Source organism: Protomyctophum bolini, assembly GCF_963924005.1.
Source record: "Protomyctophum bolini genome assembly, chromosome: 17".
In the NCBI taxonomy this organism is placed as follows: domain Eukaryota; kingdom Metazoa; phylum Chordata; class Actinopteri; order Myctophiformes; family Myctophidae; genus Protomyctophum; species Protomyctophum bolini.
The window spans coordinates 35220746-35226822 of record NC_137878.1 but is presented as its reverse complement, the minus strand read 5'-3'; positions in this window follow the sequence as shown (position 1 = coordinate 35226822).

Below are 6077 nucleotides of genomic sequence, written 5' to 3'. Positions count from 1 at the left end.
TTCTTCCAAACCATTTTATACCCTGTCACCTGTTGTCTGTAGCCAATCAGGGAAGGTCTCTGGAATTAGTGCTACTTTGGCCCAGATGGTATCAATCTTCTCTCATTTGGGGTTGAATGGTACACAAATGGACTGACAGCAATATTACAAATGGAACCCCTACAGAGGGACAACATTTACCCAGGACTATAGAGTCATAACAAAATCACAGGTTGTTTATTTCCTTGTTTTTAAAGGTAAAATTAAGGTAAAATAATTAAAAGGTAAAATAATTCTCTTCTTTTGGAATGACTAAAAATGTTTTGTCACACTGGGAGGCAAACTGCATGGAGCTAGCAATGTATGATGGGATGTTTCCAAGTTTGCGCACACACACACACACACACACACACACACACACACACACACACACACACACACACACACACACACACACACACACACACACGCACGCACGCACGCACACACACACACACACACACACACACACACACACACACACACACACTCTCTCTCTCTCTCTCTCTCTCTCTCTCTCTCTCTCTCTCTCTCTCCCTGGGGTTCAGAGACAGTCAGTGGAGAAGATGACTGATGAGATGTTGGTGACACTATAGGAGGCACTAGGGCGCTGTGGGTTATTGCCCCCTGGCCTGGCTCCTCCTTCGTCTGACCAGAAGTGCTGAATCCTTCTGTGTGTTGCGTCATGGTCGCTACTGAACAGCACACATCTCAACCTCGGTGGAATGCAAGGCTGATTTTAAACCCTCCTTGTAGGTTTTACCACAGTCTGTAAGTGGTTTGAGCTGCCAGCCCTCTCCACCCCAGGTCGGCATCTCTCTCTGGCAGTCTTTCAGTAAATAAAACATCTACTGATGCACAAACTTGGAAACATCATCAGTGTTGTTATTCTTTTATTTCTATTAAAGAACATTGCTTTAGAGCTGTTAGTTTGTGAGAATGTAAGGGACCATATTGTGTCTGAGTGAAGTCCCACATAGTGCACACACCACTCATATCTACCACAGCATTTAGAAGTGAAAATGCCGGCCGGGTCACCTGAGGGCTGAGGCTAGAAGTGTAGGGGCCAAACTTTTATTCCTGGACAGTGTAGGATTTTACAGGTACCGCTGGCCCCGCCGGGCATTTATATCTCTGTTTTTGAGATAATGACAGGTATGCGCGTGACATCACCACCATACCTGGAGGTTAGGCCAAGTATGTAGGCACTGGCTGTGAAGTGTGAATAAGGACAGTTTGTATAAAGTGATGCAAAGTGTCATGAATGGCGGACTCATCTTCAAAGTGCTGTCCCATTCCTCATCTTCAAAGTGCTGTCCCATTCCTTTCACAACAATTTGGAGCCCTTGCAGCCTCTCACCCTCAAGCACTTACAGCTGACGTCACTAAAGTCAATGAGGGTTCAGGGCTCAGGGCTTGAGGGAGGCAACTGGGATTGGGCCTCAAGTGCCACCCTTAGAGTATATGTTGTCATGATGGAGTCAGAAGCAGAGTAAGCAGACCGGCACTACAAGACCACAGGAAGGACGCCCCTTTGTGTCAGGACTACGCAATGACCATTATTTCAGCTGATGACTGTAATTGTAACTCGTAACAGCAGGTGGCAGCATAGCATCACGGCAGGAAATGTCTAATCTAGCTCAAATTTTAATGACACTATTGAAAAAAGCGTCGGTGTATTGCGTTTTTTCTTTTCTGAAATCAGAACATGCATGTGGAAAGCAAAAGGGTTTAATGTTGGTGAATTGTTGTTTTAGTTTCCAACATAAACATAGTTTTTGTTACATGTGAGAATGGTCCAATGGGAAAAAACATAGGCCTAATAAACAAACATAATGAGCTTCTAGTAAACTCATCATCTTATAATAAATGCACCACGTCTCTGTATGTGACATAACTATAAGCATTAAAGTTAACTAACTCGTTTGCCACCACAGACTTCAAATACGACACATGCCACAGGGAGTGCAGTGCCCGGCCTTTAGTCGGTCGTATACACGGTTATCCAGAACCGCAAGAAAACCGCTTGTCGGGCTCTGCCAGTGGGCCTAATGAGCTTAAGTCACCACACCTGTAGAATTCCCAGCCTCTGCCTGAGCCAATTGATTGACGTGAAACCCCAGCCTACACCTGCCATTTGATTAGTCAGTTAGTCGAGAGAGAGTCACTTAGTCAGTCCACTTTTTAGTTTGCAGACTAAAACTAAAACAGGTGCTATAACAATGGATATAACGGGTAGGGTAGGCCTATTGCATACTACGGTGGGATGTAGGCTATTCCTGATTTTCATTGTTCTCAACTTGCATCATTCCCAAGTAGGCCGGTGCCCAACGGGCACAGGTCTAGTTAAATGTAATGCATTGATAGCTTTCCAATACCGGGAATGTCTCAAGGTCATTCCCCAAATCTATGATCAAAATGAATAGAGCGAGAGCACCAGTAAAGCAATATCAAAGTTTTATTTGTAAAATGTAGTATAGAGAGGAACAGTAGTACAATTGAGACAGAGAAAACAAGGAGGGTGTAGTTCAATTATTTGAAAAAGGTCAGATAAAAACGTAAAAAGAGTAACCTGAATTTGCCTTTGTGTGTTCGGACTGGGGACCAAGGTGTGCGTGTGTGTGGGAGGTGTATGATGTTTGTGTGTGTGTAATGTGTATGGTATTTGTGTTTGTGTGTGTGTGTGTGAGCGTGTGTGACCTCCCGAAGTTTTGCATCACTGTTAAGTTCCAGAGAAAAAATTGAAAAATACAACCTTTTTCATATTTTTTGCAACAGCGTAAAAAAATACAGCCGGGAAAAAAACCTGCTTTTATATCTGTAGTGTTTTTGTTAATGTTCTTTTTTCTTCTTCAGTTTCTCTTTTCTTTGTTGTCCGTATAACAAATACAGCATTAAAATCCAAAACCAGACATGGTAGTTGAGTTTTTCTTACAGTAAAATCAGTAGGATGGTAGAATAGTATAAAAACAAAAGAAAGACAATGGGGTGATGGAGAAGCAACGCTGTGTGAACGGAGAGCGAGAGACTTGAACTTTGAACTACCACCAAGTTTGGATTTTGCGTTTGCCAAATTCCACCGAGTAAATCCACTAGTTAAATAATATCTTAATATAATATATATATAGATCTTCTCATATAGTATTCTCAATATATATATATATATATATTCTTTTATATATAAGCCCTCCCCCACAGTGATTGGAAAGGTGACAAATGTCAACACAGGGAGGGTGAGGGTCTTTATGAGTTATGTCAAATACATAGATTTTTGTTTTGTTTTCCGAGGACAGTCAAAGGGAGGTTAATGTCGGCTCTCATTAGCACATTGATACATTACGTATATTCCACTGCATATGAACAGATACCGCTGTTCCCAGGTTTAGACCAGCAAACAATCCATGTTTCTTTAAAAATATGTGCTGAATGAAAAATAGAGACATGGGTAGGACAAAATAAAACTATATTGTCACTGTTGTGTAGAAATCTCATACCTCCACATTTCAAATTCTTCATAATGAAGCCTAGGTCATCATACAAGAGTGGCACACAGAAGTAGTGATGAGGTGTGGTGAGCTTGTTGATCAGCTTTAATGTTTTTTAAAGTAATAAACTCTTTTGTATATACTAGGTTTCCACCCGAACAGCGACAATATGCTTTCTATTGTAAAGTGAATGATTCCAGAGAATAAGAAAAACATCTGGACAATTACAGACACAGAGCAAGGATTCTCTCTACACTAATATAAAGTTTGCAACCTGGCTTTTTCGCATACATTATAATTCAACAATAATTAAAAAGACAAACAATTTTGGTTGGACAAATAGAAATTAACAGTCTTGATTGCATTTTGGAGTCAATATACATATATATTAAATAACAAAACAAAAGAACGTGTAATAAAAACAAAAGAGTAGCGCACTGGGAAGAAAAAAAAGAGGAACACAACAGTTTCTCATAATAGTTCCATTCAGACCCGCTTCTGGGGGGAAGCAGAGATACATCAAACAAAGAGAAGAAAATTGATGAACGCAAAAGTTAAGTGCATGTCTATGAGGTGCCATAGAAGGGAACACAAGCGTTGTCCGACCTGGCAGACCTAAATGACAGAACGAGGGGGAAAAAAAAGGACTTCTATCAAATTAAATTATCCCATGGATGTTATTTTGTATAAACAAGGAAAACCAAAACGTAGTTCATTCTTTCAGACTTCATACATCACATCAAAAGAATTCCACTCGCCTCTCCTCTCCCACGCACCCAACGTTCAAGTGATCCAAAATATATAAATTTACTATATATATATAACTCAGTACCTAATATAAACAAACATACAGCGATCCATCTGCGCTTAGGTCCATAGAACATCTCTGACTGCCAGTAGGGCTGGGCACATGTGGACAAAATCTAATATCACAATATATTATTTAACCAAATGCCTCGACATTGATATTTTGACAATATCGTATTGTGACATAATTCTCCCCCAATTTTTCAAAATGTTTTCAAAAATAACCCAAGCTCGTGAGCTTGTGGATCCTCTACTTACACTATTTTTGAAAGGTTTTGAACATTTTAAAGTATAAAAGAAGGCTTAAGTGATGAAAGACAACACCATGCCATATCACAATATTAATATATCCAAAGTCCCAGGCAGTATCTTGTCTCACATCACGATATAGATAGAATATCGCTATAATTGCCCAGCCCTAACTATCGACAGTTTGACAAGAAATGGTATGTGTGTGTGTGCATTAAATAAAAACAAAAAGCTTTAAAAAAGATGGCAAAGCATTACCTGATAGTCGCCGTAGCACAACAGTGTTCTATTGTTTAAGCTGATTAGATTTTTAACTGAGTCAGTATTAAGCCTTATGATTATAAAAAAAAACATCATATACAGCCTGTAGGTCCAGTATTTTGCGACAAGCATTACAGCACCAAACGTTCTCATCATTTGGCAAAAATTCAAGCTTTAAGTGAAAGTCAAAAATGCTTCTTTTTATAATAAAGTGTTTGCTGTGACGCCGTGATTTGTATAAAGCTAGCAAGAACATTTCCCCTTGTACTTTTGATTTTTTTTTTTCATTTTTCAATTCCACAGACAACCGCCCCCACCCCCCGCCCCCCCCCCATACGCCGTTCCTAGATTTTTTTATTAAGCGTTTTTCAGTAGTTTTTTTTCTATTTATTTATTTATTTGTGTGTGATTCCTGCTAAATCTTGGTGTGCGGTCTGCTTGGCACAAATAGCACAGCCTTCTCTTAAATTAAAGTCATAAATATGGCTGTGGTACATTTAGTCACAAAACAGATTTTTTGGTTCCAAGATTTGTGCAGGGAAAAGAAAAAAAAGAAGGAAATTATAATATAATATAACAATAAACATTTAGGGCATCTAAACAAGTAGACTCTACAGAGCAAAGTTAAAAAAGGAAAAGAAAAACTCTTTCCATCGGCAAATAATGCTCTCTCTTCGCGTCGGCGCGATTTACTTTCAAGATTTGGGGCAGAAACCCACAGCTAGCCTCTGCTCGCAGACAGACAGAAACAACAAATTATAGCATTTAATAAGACCATTAGAACTCTAGAACTCTTCATAAATTAAATAATTAACATTTCTCTCTTTATTTTCTTTAGATGATTGGCCTATCGTTATCTTAACCACTTAAACCCTACATACATTAGTTGACCGGAGTCCCCCAGGGTTCTATACTAGGCCCCTATATGCATCAAATCGCTTTGCGGAACGTAGCCGATATATAAACTCACACTCGCAACATAAACGTGTTGAGCGTATACTGTAGATCTGCTATTTCTGCCGGTCACTCGCCTCCCAGAACTGGGACGCTAGGGTTCAAGTGGTTAAAACTCTGTACATCGTCCGAACCCCGGAGCCCCAAATCCCCCCCCGCCCCTCCCCCAAGAAAGAAAAACAGGAGATAAAAATACATCACCAAGAACCTGATTTTCTCAAAGGACTCCTCTTTATAATCTCTAGTGAGCGCTGGGCCCAGAGTCATACGCACATAGCAACAATAATAAAATCTGTACATCTT